Source organism: Rattus rattus, chromosome 12 (assembly GCF_011064425.1).
Source record: "Rattus rattus isolate New Zealand chromosome 12, Rrattus_CSIRO_v1, whole genome shotgun sequence".
NCBI lineage: Eukaryota > Metazoa > Chordata > Mammalia > Rodentia > Muridae > Rattus > Rattus rattus.
The window spans coordinates 30638244-30655885 of NC_046165.1; positions in this window are offsets into that span (position 1 = coordinate 30638244).

Consider the following 17642-nt stretch of genomic DNA (forward strand, 5'->3'; position numbering starts at 1 on the left):
ACCCTTTCAGGGATAACCAATTATACTGTTCCCTGAGAAACGTTGCAGGGATAAAGGGGGGTGGTCAAAGAATTTAATAAAAAAAAAAGGCTTAAAGAATTTAAGGGAAAAGAGAGGGTGTGTAACTGGGGGGGGGCGATCAAAGGAGATGTACAATACATAGTTTGCATGGATGAAGTGGACAAAAGTAAAGAAAAAATTAAAAATAAAGAAGCATTTGATAGCTTTGGAAAGAGCAAAGGGTCTGAACAAAATAAAGGAAGAAAGACAAAGTTCTATCAGGAGATGTCATAATGTAGACTTCACTGAGAAAGCATTCCTACTAATAGAAAAACCACCGAAACATAGAACAAACAGCAAGTCATGTCTAAAAAGAAGGTATTTCAAAGTGGTCTGTAGTAATATATATATATATACACACACACATATGTATGAGGGGGTGGTTGACATGTGAGACCCAAGTATGTCTCTATACTTGTAGACTTCGGTTCTAAACCTTGTGACTGCTTGATAATTGTGAGGCCTTGGGGAATCTAATGAGCTTCTCTGATCTAATTCATCTGGTTTGAAGCAGAGACAATTAATCTGCATCAATGAGAAATAGCACTCAATATGAGATTTGCAGGTCCCCGGTCCTAGATTCTCAACACCAGGCAACCCTGCAGTAGATTTTCCCTGTTTCACAATTCTACATTATTCTTTATGATATTTCAAAAGAGGCAGAGATTTCATTCAGTTTATAGTCAGTCCTCACACAGTCCCACAAAGTTAGTCACTGATGAGGTTAACTCTGAGTTGCTAACTAATTAATTTGAAATGGCTAAATACTCACATGAATAAAATCCTTGTTTTTGTGATGAGTTGCTCACTAAAATTGAAGAGCTGTTTAAAGTTGTGTAAAACATTGATTAATTATCTTTCCAAAATAAGAGTCCAGGGATATTTAAACTCTTTGCCTTTCAACAACAGAGGAATTACTTCGAGCCGCTAAGCCATTTTATGATTACACACTGGACAAACATCACACACAGCTCTTGACTGTGAGAAAGAGGTAGAGAAAGAGGCAACAGGACACAGGAGAATGACCCTATTCCCCATGTTTGCAGCAGTGTGTGAAGTGTAGTGCTGTGAGGTGAACAAACAAAATCACAGATGGGGAGAGGCAACAGCTGTCTCCATAAAGACTTGGGCCTCCTGCAGTCCTGAGTCCTAGAGGCAGAAGGGTTGGTTGATGGCTGCCCACCATGCCATACTTTATTGCTTCATTGACTGTGTTGCAAATGCTGACAACAATTTGCCAGGCCACAAAAGAAATAATTTGATTTACTCAAGTTTGTTTGCTAGCACATCCCAGAGTCTTGCCTGTCCTTGGTTAAATGGTGCCCTTGTAAAATTAAGAGGCAAAAAATAAACTGTTTTCCCCTAAACCAAATAGATATAGTGCTGTGATGTGAAATTACTGGTGGGTGGGGGAGTGATTTGGGGAAATTACAGTTCCTTGTTTAGTATGTATCGTGCATGCCCTACAGCCTTCCCTAACCAGTAGCTCCCAATTTCATTTAAATTGTAATGATTTCCTTTAAGGACAATTAAGTTGCCTAAGAGCAGAGCATGCATACTAATGTGTCAGAAGCAAGGCTCAGTGTTAAAGAGAGTAATAACTGGTTATTAATATGATAATTAAATGTTAATGCTTAGCAACCCAATGATATCTGTTAAATAACTTAAAATTTGGTGCCAAATCCTGGCAGATGAATGCTATCAAAAACAATAAAAGGCAGCAAATATCAAGATAAATGATTCTGATCTGCCATTAAATTGCATATATTTTTGTGATTTGCATCTCATAAGAGAGGACCTTCCTTTTCCCCCCTTTCTGCCACTGTGTAAAGCCAATGTAATTATCCATGCACATTTCAGATTTTCATACTTGTGTATATCTATGTATATTCAAAAGGAAGAAGCAATTGGAAGCAAATGTGGAGATGGGTGCCATTCTAGAATATCCTCCGGTAGTTATTCTTTTAATTATATGTGTACCTGGATTAAAAGAAAAGAAAAGGAACATCTACCATGTGATATTCAGAATATTAATAATTTTATGACTTCAAATTATCCAGTTCTACCTTTGAATAAAATGTTTTAGAATAAGTACTTTATAGTGTATTATTTGATGTTATTCTCTTCAAAATTCCACTTACAAGTGTTAAACTGTATGTTCCCAATTATTCATTATTAGTGGTGATGTATAAAATTATACACATATTTAAAATTGAGACTATCACTGTTTATCCTTTTTAAAGTTACCATTAGCTTCAACTACTGTTAAATGCTAAAATGTAAAACAGAAATTTTCAATGTTTACTTAAACTGACAATGAGATGAGTTGTACTACAGCTGTGAGCAAAACCGTATAAATTTACTTCATATGTTGGTGTGCAACTATTTAAGGAAAATTATTTCTTAATCCAAGATGAGATAGATAGTATGCCATTCATTAAACGAATTAACTAAGAGTATCAATAAAATAAGATAATGTCCAAATAAAAGCTGCATTTGTAAAACTCTGCTTATTTTTGGCAGAATTTCGCTTTTCTTTCGTTTTTCTGGTATTCTGTTTCACTCCTGGATCATCTGATGGCATCCTTTAATGAGGATGAAATGCTGAAATTCTACACATGGAGTAATGAACTTGAGTGAATTTATAAAATTAAAGGAGTCACGTGCATGGCAGCTTAACTTTAAAAAAGGGAGACTGAAGTAATCATGGCATTTGGTGACAAAGGTCTTTTTTTTTCCCACTTTGGAGATCAAAATTATGTCATTTCCCACGTTGTTTTCCTCCCTCCAAACTCTCCACTGTGATCCCTCCATGCGTTATTTCAAATGTGTGGCCTCTTTTATGACCTTTAAAATGTTAATGTTTTAAAGATATCAGGCACTAGATCAGACTATAATGAACAAAACTGTTAAAGAGTTAAACTAAAGAACAGAGAAATGAAAACCAAAGCATCGTTTACATGAAATGATTCAAAAAAGAAAAAAAAAGAACTAGAAAGAGAATATAGAAATTAAAACTGTTTTGAAGACAAGGAATATTTGTTTAATTTAAAACTGAATAAAATTGCTACAGAGGTAGGAACAAATAGAAATGATGGAAAATTACAGGCTACAAATTTGGTATAATTGCCATGAGAGTCATCAAAAGCAAACAGAGACTTTTTTCTTGATGTTTTCAAAACATATTTTGAAATTCGAGAGAGTCTACAAAAGACCTTGGACAGTGGAAACAATCCCAAGAGGAAAAAATATTCTGGAGACATCCAAACATAATTAGAACTCATGTAGGATATATAATTACAGATATCAAGCATTAGACAAGATCTTGAGGTGCATCTTAAATGATACTGGTGAAATGAGACGTCCACATGCAAAACAATTTAAAAGGATCCTTTTCTGTCCCAGGGCACAAAATGATTGCCATAAATTAGAACAAAGACATAAATATCAAAACCAATAATATGAATATGGTTGACATTTTCAAGATATTCTCATAAGCAACTGAGATAGGAACCCAAAGAAAGACAATAAGAGTAATATTAACAAATATGCTTATACCACAATAAAACACAATTGTGCCCTCCCCATACACAAAAAAGAATAATCACTGGAATCCGAAGACAATTCCTGGAATGAGAACGCACAATTTCAAATTCTTTTTGCAGCAAGAATTTGATTCCATAATGTGTAAGAGAAAAGGTAAGTATCTTGGGTATTCTGAGCTTTGGGGCTAAAATCCACTTATCAGTGAGTGCATACCATGTCTATTCTTTTGTGATTGGGCTACCTCACTTAGGATGACATTTTCTAGTTCCATCCATTTGCCTATGAATTTCATGATGCCATTGTTTTTAATAGCCAATTAGTACTCCATTGGGTAAATTACCACATTTTCTGTATCCATTCCTCTGTTGAAGGGCATCAGGGTTCTTTCCAGCTTCTGACTATTATAAATAAGGCTGCGATGAACATAGTGGAGCATGTGTCTTTTTTATATGTTGGGGCATCATTTGGGTATATGCCCAAGAGAGGTATAGCTGGGTCCTCAGGCAGTTCAATGTCCAATTTTCTTAGGAACCTCCAGACTGATTTCCAGAATCGTTGTACCAGTCTGCAACCCCACCAACAATGGATGGCGACTGTTCTGTGAGGGGGAGCACACTAATAGAAGCAGGGTGAAGGAGAATGGGATAGGGGGTTTCCAGAGGGGAAACTGGAAAAGCAGATAACATTTGAAATATAAATAAATAAAATCCAATTAAAACAGAAAAAAAGAAAAAATAAATTAAAAATGTTAATATAAAAACAGGCATGGCAAATGGATGGAACTAGAAAATATCATCCCGAGTGGGATAACTCAGACATGGTATGTTCTTACTAATAAGTGGATATTAGCCAAAAGAAAAAAGTGCAGAATACCCAAGATACAGTCCATAGAATTCAAAGAGGTCAACAAACTGAAGGGCCCAAGTGAGGAAGCCTTAGGCCCGTTTGGGAGGGAAAAGAAAGCAACCACAAGGGAGGAGGCAGGGAGGGACAGGGAAGGCAGAGGGGATACAGGTGAGGGAAGAGAGGAGTATGATCTGATATTGGGTTGGGGGAAAAGGACTGAAGCTCTGAGGGCCAGCAGAAACGTTGGACACAGTCGACCTCAGGAGGAAGGAGGTTGTGAGGAGCCTCTAGAATGTACCAGAGACCTGGGAAGTGAGAGACTTTCAGGACTCAAGTGCGCCACCTCGAGTGCCTTGACGAAATGCACTACAGTGGGGAGAGAGAACTTATTGAGACCACCTCCAGCAGAAAGACAAGGCATCAAGTGGGGGATGGGATTGCTATCCCACAGTCAAAGCTCTGACCCATAATTCTTCCTGTCTGAAAGAAATGCAGGGATGGAAATAGAGAAGACCCTGAGGAAAAGAAGGTCCAGCAATAGGCCCAAAGTGGGATCCAGCTCAAGGGGGGGCCCAAAGACCTTACTGAGACGATATGGAGTTTTCAAAAAAGGACCTATCATGAGTGCTCTCCGAAAGACCCACAAAGCAGCTGAAAGAGTCAGATGCAGATATTTGTACCAGACCAATGAACTGAAGCTGCTGACACCTCTGGTTGATTATGGAAAAGCTGGAGGAAGCTGAGGAGGAGGGCAACCCTGTAGGAGGCGCAGGAGTCTCAGCTAACCCGGACCCCGGAGGAGATCTCTCAGACACTGGATCAGCAACCAGGCAGCATACACCAGCTGAGATGAGGCCTTCAACACATACAACAGAGGACTCCCAGATCTGAGTTCAGTCAGTGAAGATGCACCTAACCCTCTGAGGGCCCCAGGAAGTTTAGAGGCCTGGTGTGGTGGGTGGTGTGGGGACATCGGTGCGGAGATGTCTGTGTGGGAGAAGGTACGGAATGTGAAACAGTTAGAGGTGTGGACTGGGAGGGGAGTAAAATCTGGAGTATAAAAATAAATAAATAAAAATGTTAAAAAATGGGTGAAAGCCCTAAACATTTTTCAAAGTAAACATACAGATACCTAATTAATACCTGAAATATGTTCAGCCTCTGCATTCCTTAGAGTAATTCCATTAACTTATTATTTCTCCCAAGTTATTAAGGATAGCATTTGTAGGAGTAAGAGTAAAACCTGGCAAAGTTTCAGGGAAATGGGAACAGGCAGACATTGTAGATAGAGTATAATATGAAGAGTCAATATGGAAACTGTAAAATTACTTCCAAGAGGGGAGGAAATCCTAAAAATAGGACTTCTACATGATTAAGGAATTCCAGTACTGGTCATAAATAAATTTAAAAAAATGTCATTTTTACCCTATTTGTTAGTTTTTTTCATAATAGTTAAACTGTGAAATCAAACCAGATGTCCCTCAGTCAATAACTGGATTTAAAATGTGATATATTTGCTCATTGGAAAACAATTCAGAAATACAAAATAAGGAAATAAATCTTATCATTTGGAGCACCATGATTAAAACCAAAGCCCATTTTGTCAAGTTGAATAAACCAGACACAGAAAGACAAATACCATGTGTTCCTACTCATTTGTTAAAACAAATAAGTCAATCATGTTGAGAGAAAGGATAGAATAGTTGTCACCAGACATGTGGAGAAGGAGCTAATAAGGGGTAAAACAAAATTGATAATAGCCACTGAAACAACTTTACAATAGTAGAGTGACCATCAGTTAAAATAATCCATTTTATATTTCATCATGACTGTGAAAATAATGTATTAAATCCCTACTCTTAAAAACCATTAATGAAAAAGAAAACATTAATGGGTAATATCCACTTATCAGTGAGTACATGCCATATATGTCCTTTTGTTGCTGGGTTACCTCAGTCAGGATGATATTTTCTAGTTCTCTCCATTTACCTGCAAAATTTATCATATCCTCATTTTTAATAGCTGAATAGTATTTCATTGTAAAAACGAACCATTTTCTCTATCCATTCTTCTGTTGAGGGACATCTGGTTTGTTTCCAGCCTCTGGCTATTACAAATAAGGCAGCTATGAACATAATGAAGCATGTATCCTTGTAGTATGGTGGAACATCTTTTGAGTATATACCAAGGAAAGGCAATGCAGTGACTGGCCCAACTTGAGATTCATCTCATGAGGAGAGGCACCAAGGCCTGACACTATTGCTGCTGCTATGATGTACTTACAATGGGAACCTGGCACAGTTGTCCTATGAAAGGCCCTACCAGCAGCTGACTGGGACTGTTGTTGTAAAAATATAAAAAAAAGTACAGTTGTCTTTTACCCCACTAGGTCCAGCACCGCAGTGCCCCAAGATATCTGCTGGATATCTCAATTCTCAGTCAGCAAAGCCTCTCAGTAGCTTTGCTCCATCCTATATCTTACTGCCGAAGGCCTCTCTGAGCCTGGAAGCAATCTCTCTACCTATCTAGCTCCCAAGGCAGCTTTCCATGCCAGAAACCCACATCCCAACTCTGTGGTGGCCCAGACCACACTCCCTTACACATTAAATCTACACATGAAAGAACACACAACACAAAAACCTTTGGCCTAATTGATAAGATATAATTGCCCACCTAAACATACAAAGCCCAATACACATCCATCCCTTAAGAACATTTGTAACAACCTGTAAAGGAACAGTGTGGAACCTTAACTTCACCTGCCATATTCTCCTGCCAAGGCTTTTCTCTGTCCGTCCTGCTTCTTCCCCGTTTCTGTTCCAGTCTCCTCCTCTTCCTTCAAACTTCTCTCCCACCCATCCTTCCTTCTCCTCCAATGACAGGCCTCCTTCTATCCTGTACCTGCCCCTCACCAATATTTTACAATTTCAATGGGGAGAAGGTTCTGGTGAAGTCACCTGAGTCCTGAGTAAGTGACTAGGCAGCTGTCCTTGGGGCAGTGGAATTAGCATCAAAATACAGATAACTCCAAGGCGAACCACAACAGGGACAGATGAAGAGACTTATACCATTGGATTGAAGTCTGAGAACTCTACAGAGAAATTAGTGGAAGGATTAAAGAAGTTGAAGAGGAGGGCAACCCAGTAGGAAGACCAGCATTCTCAACTAACCCAGACCCCAGGGAGCTCCCAGAGACTGAGCCAACATCAGGGAGTATACATGGGCTGGTTCAAGCTCCTCACCCCCTCTCAGAGGCAAGGGAGGAGGACAAAGGGATGAGGAAATGTGGGAGGGGGGAATCACTAGAATGTAAATAAATAAAATAATTTAAAAAGATTATTAATGACTGAAGTTATATAAATGCTTACTAGTATGATTTGATATATATTTAATAAATATTTTATATAACATATTGTAAATTAAACAATGACTACCACAACAAAAAAGGAGATACTTGGGGCTGGGGATTAGGTCAGTGGTAGAGTGCTTGCCTAGCAAGCGCAAGGCCCTGGGTTTGGTCCCCAGCTCCGAAAAAAAGAAAAAGAAAAAAAAAAGGAGATATTTTTAACTAAGTAGAGATGAATCCAATATAAACAAGGCATTAGCCTTGAGTATTAATGGAACCCCTCTTGTCATGAAACTTAATGAAATACAATGAGTTTGCGATGTTTATAGTTGTGAAAACAGTATTTTCATTCAGCAATTTTTAAAATTCTCAGTGAAATAAAAATGCCTGCTATTTAGATATTAATTTAAGCAGTTGAAGATTGGATATATTACTCTTTGAAAAAGAGAAGTAGTGGAATTTCCAAAATAGAGACTTCGAACTCTACTGTTTCATGTTCTGTTAGTCTGCAACTCTCTCAAGTGCAAAAGTTGGAAGACCCAGATAGTCTTTCCTATTGCTAACTTCTGGCCCAAGTTACTGTCTTGGGCTTTTCTTAAGTTCTTTAGAGAAGTAAGGAATTTTTTTTGTTATTGGGCCCCCAGATTCATTTCTTCAGCTTCTGTTCAAAATTACACTGACATTGTGTCTACCTCCCTGCAAACTTGGCACGTCGCCATAATGTGTCTGTAGATGTCTCTTCGATTGGCAAGCACTTCTATTCAGAATGGGGAATAAGTCATGTCTTCTAACAAAATATTCTGTGCATCATCCTTTTCTTCCTCCGACTTTGGCTTTTTATGTCTCAACTTTTATAACAAGAAATAAAAATCCACACAGAGAGAATGCTTTGCTGGAAATGCTTGCTAACTATTTATATCCAGGAGTTTGAAATTTCCACTAATATTCTAAGAGCTTAGGAATCATTTGTTATCTATTGTTATGCCTCACGAACAACACTTAAGGTAAAAATAATATATATCTCTAGAAATAAAGGACCATGATTTGATAAGTTTGTAATTAAGCAATTACTTATTTTATTTCATGTTTGAGTATCGTAGAATTTGTGCACCAGTTTAATCATGGACAGCTCCTATACATAAAATAGAGGTGTTTCTTTCTTTCTAAGTTTCCAGCTCAGGAAAAGCTAAAACCCAAAGGATATGTGAGGACAATACAGATGACACTAAGTTTTCCTGATAAGGAAGGTAATAGACAAACTTAGGTACTAAAGATCATAGGCAAGAGTCATCTAAGTGGGGAGTTTTATTAAAAGATTCATCCATTCGTAAATTTTTTGAGAGTTCAAGTGTGGTTAAGACATTAAACTCTCTTAATGATGCCTGTTTCACATTATTGAACTGTTGCTAACAATATTTCCTAATAGAACGGTGAAGCATAGACCTTATAAATGATACATCTCCTGTCTGTACCATGTGATAGAGAATATCTAAAAGCCAAAAGTTTCATACGAGTGGGAGCATTATGAATAATTTATTATTTGTGTATTTTTATTTACTTTTTGATGTATTGTTTTATACAAAGTCCTACGAATCCAAACCCAGTCTCAAATTGGCTAAATTGTTAAGAGACAACATCTGCCTCTTAATTTCCCCTACTCTACCTGGCCCTTTTGGAAATAGACACCTGACTTAATGAGGGGTAAAGATGTAACTCAGTGCTTTATGCTTGCTGGGCAAGTACTCTGTCAACAGTCTCCCAGCCCTGAAGGCTTTATTTTTTAAAAAGAAGCAAAAATATATATTATCTTCACATAGAATATACAGGTATGTGTGTGTTTACATATAAATACTTCACCCTTGAGCTATAGACTGTTAAAATTTCAGCGTTAGCAAAGGGAATCCTTCCTTTAAATAATAATAAAAAAATCTTCTCTTGCCATTTCTTTTACTTTCCCCCCAGAATTTAAAGGGAAAACACAACTGCTAAAGATACCATGTTTTAAGACACATGACTTGAAGGAATCAAGCTGGTACTGAATAGGAAGACTCCTTCCTGAAAATCAGCTCTCGTTGTATCAAAAGTTGTGACACAAACTAACGGTGAAAAGCAATCACTAGTCTACCCAGCTGTGATGGTTTCAAGTTACAGTGATAACCAGCATATGGCAAGATGTCCCCAGGATTGCGCTGATGGCTATTATATTTTAGGGTAACCATGAGTCATTTAACCTGACTTAGGGCATGTCCAACAAGAAAACATGGTTCTAGAAGCACAGCCAACTACTAGTGGCTTGGGATGTCCCTGTCACTTTCCTAAACCACAGTAATGTCTATCAGCCTTCTAAATATGTATCTTTGTATTGCATATGAAACCCTTAGCCCTAACAAAGAAGCTCTTTTCTGCAGTATATGGAGGCTCCTACAGAAATCCACAACTAGTCAAAATGTAAAGAAATACTGACGGTGGTCTGTGGGGTGCCCTATGACAATTAATCCATCAACAGCCCAACCACAACAGCCAAGGCTCAGGAAGTGGAGCATAAATTAATGACCTGAAAGCCAGAATGTGTTTTTGTTTGTTTGGATGTTTTTGGTTTCTGTTGTTTTGTGGGGGTTTTTTTGTTGTTGTTGTTGTTTTGCTTTTTGTTTTTTGGGTTTTTTTTTTTTTGTGAGAAAGTCTTTTATGACAGAAAAGCTACACCGATAAAAAAAAAACAACTCAAAATCTTAAAATTTGCACATATAATCAAGACTTGAGCAATATGAGCAATGAAAACATCAGTAAACATGTCACTGTGGATGCAAGATATCTCGTGAGGCCTATCCCAAATAAATAGCTATAGGAAATTAAGAGAGGTAGGATATCTATTCTTTACAGGAAAACCTGATCAATTATTCAATCCCAAGTGATCAGCCCTAAACATACATACCTATGTGCATGTATACATACATATACACATACATACATACATTCATACATACATACATACATACATACATACATACATATTGTACGGGCTGATTTTGTGTGTCAACTTGACACAAGCTGAAGTTATCACAGAGAAAGGAGCCTCCCTTGGGGAAATGCTTCTATGAGATCCAGCTGTAAGGCATTTTCTCAATCAGTGATCAAGGCGGGAGCATTCAGCCCATTGTGGGTAGTGTCATCCCTGGGCTTGTAGTCTTGGATTCTATAGCAAGTGAACAAGCCAGTGGAAGAAATCCAGTAAACAGCATCACCCCATGGCCTCTGCATTAGTTCCTGCCTTCAAGTCTCTGCCCTCTGTGAGTTCCAGTCTTGATGTTGGTGATGAACAGCAATGTGGAAGTGTAAGCTGAAATAAGCCCTTTCCCAAACTTGATTCTTGGTCATGGTGTTTCATTTCAGCAATAGAAACCCTGTCAAAGACACATACACACATACCTACATACATACATGCATACATACACACACACATACACACATACACATATACACACAAATACACATGCATACATACACACATACATACATACATACACACATACATACATACATACTATAAGCAACAATACTAAACAGACACAATAGAACATATATATACATACATAGATATCTCTGTGTTTATGTGTGTATGCTAGAGTAACAATAAATGAAGAAGAGAAGTGTTTGAGAAGGGGTGACAGAAGTGACTCAAATACAATAAAATTCTCAGAAAAAGACAAAATAATTAAAAATTGCAAGAAGATATAGAACTGATAATACATGTTCATATTTCCTTCTAAGTTTAATAAAGCTATCAATTAAGGTGATATGTTTTATAATTAGTAAAGAAAACAGAAGCAAAGGGAGTTGCCCCTTTCTCAACGCTTCAGCAGTTTGAGCTTCAGATACATTAAGTTTTTATGTAGAAATTTGCTTTCTCCTGTGTGTGTGTGTGTGTGTGTGTGTGTGTGTGTGTGTGTGTGTGTGTGTGTGTGTAGCCCGTTTGTGTGACTTATTTTCCAGGTAACTCATTGAGTTGACAATATAGCTAGAGTACGGCATTCAAACTGACAGGTAAGTATTGAGTTGTTGATTTTTCCTAATAACTACAAAGGGAAAGATCTTTAATAATCAATAAAACCTGTAAGTCAGAATATCTTTGACAATGTCTCTGCTATGTGTTACTCATAACTACATTTAGTGTGAAAGACATTCTCATGCCTCCCAGGCAGAAGATGAAAGTTTGTAGAGTTGTTGAGCAGTAGGCAAAGATTAGATCAAAGGCTTAAGCAAGCCCCTTAGCAGGTCTCCTCCAGGAGAGCTGGACTCTTCATTTAGAAGTGAGTTTTGCCCTCCAGCGTCTATCATCAGAGGTTACCATCACAACTACAAGAATATTTGGAATATTCTTTTGGACTATGGAGAGAATTTAATGGTGAACAGGCGAAAACTTCAAGTGTTTTTCATGTGCTGATTCACTAAACAAAACAAAACATAAAATATTGATATAATGCTATATTACAAGTTTATAAATTAGTATTGCGTGTACACATGATACTAGACGTGAACATTAACAACAAAAACCAAAATAACAAGGGAGAACTAAACTCTTTAGAAACTTAATACTAAACTGCATCTCAAAATTAAACTGTAGAAATACACTATGAGGAGGCTATGGCATAAGTGTGCATTAATTCACACATGGAAGATTTAGAAAGGCACGAGCTAGAAATCAACACCTAGTGTGGAGGAGCGGAATAAAAATAAAACTGAAATATATATCTATAAGATAGAGTATACTTGTATTAATATAATATAACAATATCAAAATATATAATTATATTAATATAATATTAATATTATAAATTGTATATAATTTAAACATTGTGGATTATTGCCAATACCTTTGACTCTTCACCAGAACAAGATCAGAACCCACAACTTGGGTTGCAGGACATTGAGAAATTAAAATGTATCTGACCTTGAAATTTCCTCCCTTCCCCATAACACTCATAGTGCTGAAAGGTGCAATCCAAGAAGAGAAAAAAAGTCCTCAATTTCTCTAAGCAGTGTGAGCCCCTTGAAATACAACAATGACCTACTCAGCAAGATATGCTCCTGATGGGACTGGTGGCGTGCGTTTTATGGAGATAACTATCTGTTTTGGTGTGAAGCCTATTTTAGAGAAGAAAACTAATTCATGATATAACGGGGGAACTTATTTATGGTCAAATGGAGGTTATAGGACCCAGAGGAGAACAGTCCACTCTCTTGTGAGTGAAATGGTCTATCAATCTTCTTTTTAAACATTTGTATTTGTAACTCCAATTTAATATTGTTCTAGGTTCTCACCAAACGGTTTGGCAGTCAGTTGTTGTTAGTGCAGAGATTTATAGCGGGGTAAAATGGGGAGAATAAGTGACTTCCCTAAATAAGGAGAACAAGTGACTTGAGGTGTTCTTCCCTAAATAAAACATCGATATCATCCCGTCAGGGCTCAGCAGGAGCATCTGGAAGGAAGAGTGGAAAATATATGAATAAAAGATTGGGGAGTAGTATTGTGAAACTATCTTTCACCCTTAATAGGGTCATTGCACTCATGAAATCACTGTAGTCATGGTTACATAGCACAAGATCTGAACAATATTGAGAACTTTTGCATCTTGTCATTAGGGATGACTCACTAGGGACTGTCACCTTACTGGCAGAACTATGTGCAGCTAACATATGCTGGTAGTGGAGGTTTGGACGCGTCATTATTTTAGTGCCGTAGCCACTGGTAAGTTGCCCTTGACCTGGAAACAAACAAAACTAAGTAAGAGGATTTGTTATAAAGAAGGATTTCAGTGGAAAATAAAGATGAGGAAGGGCAATTGAGGCTGAGGATATCAATTGATTTAGATCTCAATTGATTACATCCATACTATTTCCTCAGTAGGAACTAAAATAAATGAAGAAGTAAAGGATAACAAGTAGATACATGGTGACAAAAGTTGCAGAAAAGTTAAGACGTGATCAACAAAACAAAGCTTGATTATCAGATAAATATTTCAGTCAAAATCAATTATAAAAATATAAACTAGGGGTTGGGGATTTAGCTCAGTGGTAGAGCGCTTGCCTCGGAAGCGCAAGGCCCTGGGTTCGATCCCCAGCTCCGGAAAAAAAGAACCAAAAAAAAAATATATATATATATATAAACTCGATAGGACACATATACAGTAGTAGACTGCCTGGTCTGGCTTCAGTGAGAGAAGATGCACTTAGCTCTGGAGAGACTTGAGGCCCCAGAGAGTGGGGAGATCTGGTGAAATGGGGGTGGTTGGTGGGTTATCCTTGTAGAGACTAGGATGAGGTGGGAGCAGGGAGGAGGATTAGGATGAGGAACTGTTGAAGGACAGATCCTGGAGGGAGATAACGACTGAAGTGTAAAAAAGATTGAGTGATGATGATGATGGTGGTGGTAGTGGTGGTGGTGATGATGACGACGACGACGACGACGACGACGACGACGATGATGATAAAAAGGTTTGGTTGATGTGATCCTAAATCATTTATGTTGCTGTTCTAACCACTGACCTTTCATTTAAAATAGGAACGGGAGTGCCTTTCATATAATGCTACTGCAAACACTTACCGGGATCACAGCTTGAGTGATACCTGACATTGTGTGGATGGAATTATGTGAATCCAGCAACTGCACTAAAAGAAAACAAAAAACTTTTGATTCTGTAACTCGCTCACCCAGCCTCGCCCTGACAGCTCAGGGATGTCTAAATCCGAATGTGGACAATATTTACATGACTTGACTTGGTGCTTCTAACTTTTTCTCTTTTTTTCTTCTTTAGTACTTTTTCTTTAACCTACAAACAGTACACTGCAGCTGTCTTCGGACACACAGCAGATCGATCCCATAACAGAGGGTTGTGAGCCACCATGGGAATAGAACTCAGGACCTCTGGAAGAACACAGTCAGAGCTCTTAACTGCTGACTCACTCCATTATTTCCGATTAATGTTTAATGTTTTTTTGTTTTTTTTTTATTTTATTTTTGGAGCTGGGGACCGAACCCAGGGCCTTGCGCTAGCTAGGCAAGCGCTCTACCACTGACCAACTGAGCTAAATCCCCAACCCCAATGTTTAATGTTTAAATAAATAAACCTTGTAAAGAAATTAAGCATCTTGATTCTGTAACTCTAGCTAACAAATATTAAAGGATTTTATAATTTCTTTACGAACGTTTCATTAATCACGTTGCCATCGCCTCACCCTATTACAAATGTGGTTGCTACACCTTTTGCTTCTTTGTTATATTTAGAGCTCTTTTTTAGTAGATTATTGATACAAAATCAGTTTCTCAGATAACAAGCATAAGCCATTAGTAAATACTAAGTAGAGATTTTAAAAATATTTACAAAAGGTGACAATTGGAGGCAATAGCTGAAAGTTTAATATACATAAAGGCTGCTAGAAAAGTTCAAAAATAATAGAGATCACAAGTGCAGTGCATTCATTCACCCAAATTCCCATATCTTGGATACGGTCCTTACATATGAAACTGAGAAATTAAAATATCTCTGTCTTCTGAGTCAGCTATTTCTGGCTGAGCCATTTATTACATCTTAAACTATTAATAGAGTTTAATGTCTCCATCTTTACTCTTACTTTAACTCGAAAGGAAGAAAGTTCTGCTGTAGGGGAGTCAATTAAAGTACTTATTACTATAAATCTGATAAAGGTAGAACATTTTATATTACCGTAATACCTGAAAGATACTTGCAGAAAGATGTAGCAGAGATTCTAGGAGTTGAGGTTGCATTCAAACTCACAGGTACAAATTGCAAGAAGACAAACAAACCAACAATTACGGTACATGATTATTGATAGTCCTGTGATTTGATGGTTCCATATACAATAATAGATCCCACTGAGTAGAGAAGGAAAGTTTGAAATGTAGTCAGTCCACCATGTCAGTTTCTTATTTGGATCTCTGAAGGCAAAATTATTTACATCAACTTTCAATTGGTCCTTTATTATCTATCCAAAAGCCATTATTAGATGTATCTATTTAATCAACAACAGCTGAAGATCTGCAACGTGCCAAAGGTTAATTTATGTTATTCTTACACAAAGGCTTTTATTTAAAATATATACCTTAAATTTCTCTATGTAGAAGTTGGTAATGTGATTAGGAGTTAAAAATCAGTATGACCATTTTCAGATGCAATCATCTTAGAGTTATTTTTCCATTTCTGTCTTCAGAGACAGCAGGTGAGTTGATCAGCACTTCAGTTTTGCATTTTTGGTCATGGTCCAGTTAAATATAGATTATCAATTCATCTGCATTTGAAATCACCCAAATAATTACATTCTAGACTAGAATAATTACATTTTAGTCTACATGCTTATCCAATTATCGATGGGTCTGCTCTGCTTTAAGAGCCTTTCTTCATATTCTTTCTCTTCCCAAGGGAAATTTATAAAGTTTCTAGGGAAAAAGATCTCTTCTAAAATGTCCAAGATCATAATTCCCTACCAAAAGAGAAAAGGGAAAAACTTGGTCAGAATACTTTGACTTAGTAAAAACATCTTTACACATTTTTGCCAAATATACATGTGTGGAATTACTAAAAATAATATAAAACGGACAAATTCCAAAATAAATTCAAAATAGGTAATGAGTAAAATCACATGTATTAGTAAAGTTGATCAAATACTACATTTGAAAAGATTTAGTATTCATATTAAAACACGATAGCAATTATGAATTATAATATAAATCAGTTTATCTTTTAAAAATTCAGTGTCATGAATCTCTGACAGAGTTAGTACACCATTATTTCTCTAGGACAATCATGTTCAATTTGTATCATTTTTACATAAAATAAAAGTATTATTTATCACTCTATATGTCAAGATTATTTTTGCCTCTCATTTTTTCTTTTTCATTTTTTTTAAAAATTTCAGTGAAAGTCAACTGCAAAAACCTCCAAGGGTATTAGCTTTAAAGGAGTAACATCATCTAGGAAAAAAAAAAAAACCAGGGCCTTTGAAATGACCCGAGAAGATGACAGTGGTTATGTACATTTAAGTACAGGTAGTAAAACTGTAGCAAGGAAATACACAAAACGGATGAGATATGTAGATAGTAATCTGCTAATGGAAAAATAAATAAGTTCATGAAAGATCTGTGCGAGATAATAGGATAGACAGTGAATAAGACCTTGCACCCAGAAAACCATTTTAATGAGAAGTTGATTTTGGTCATTAGACATTTTGATACAAAAAAAGCAATCAGATATAAACAAGGGACTGCTGACAGTTGGAGGTTATTAGGCTTCTAAAAGGTCACTCTTGTATTACAAAATAGTCAAAATAGCTCCTCGGTTTCACTGATTCGATGCTTAAGACCTGAAGTGAAACATAGAAAGAATTAAGCATTTGCAGACATCCAAATGAATATGAATATTTTCATAAATAGATATTCTCCCCAAATTAACAGAGAGGATGAAAAATATACTTATCAGAGCACTGTAACATGTCTGCCATGTCAGAGGTTTGTACGGCATGTTTATTATGTTTTCAACCTCCTTCATTGATCCCCAAATCCATCAGGAAATCTGAGGATAGGATTCACTGTATATGCAATAAATTGTTCACGTTCATATGCAAACACGGCATTCTCCAGACCCTTTCTGAAACACTGGCTTTAGTTCTGTATCTTAATATGCCAACCAGAGTGTCTGCGTGTCTTGTCTTCTTCCCCTCCTTTTATTTTATATTTTATATTGGTTACTTTGTTTTGTTTCCAGAACAGTATCCTATCGATATGATTATAATAGTGATACATTATGAAGTTTTTTTATGCTTTCATTTCAGC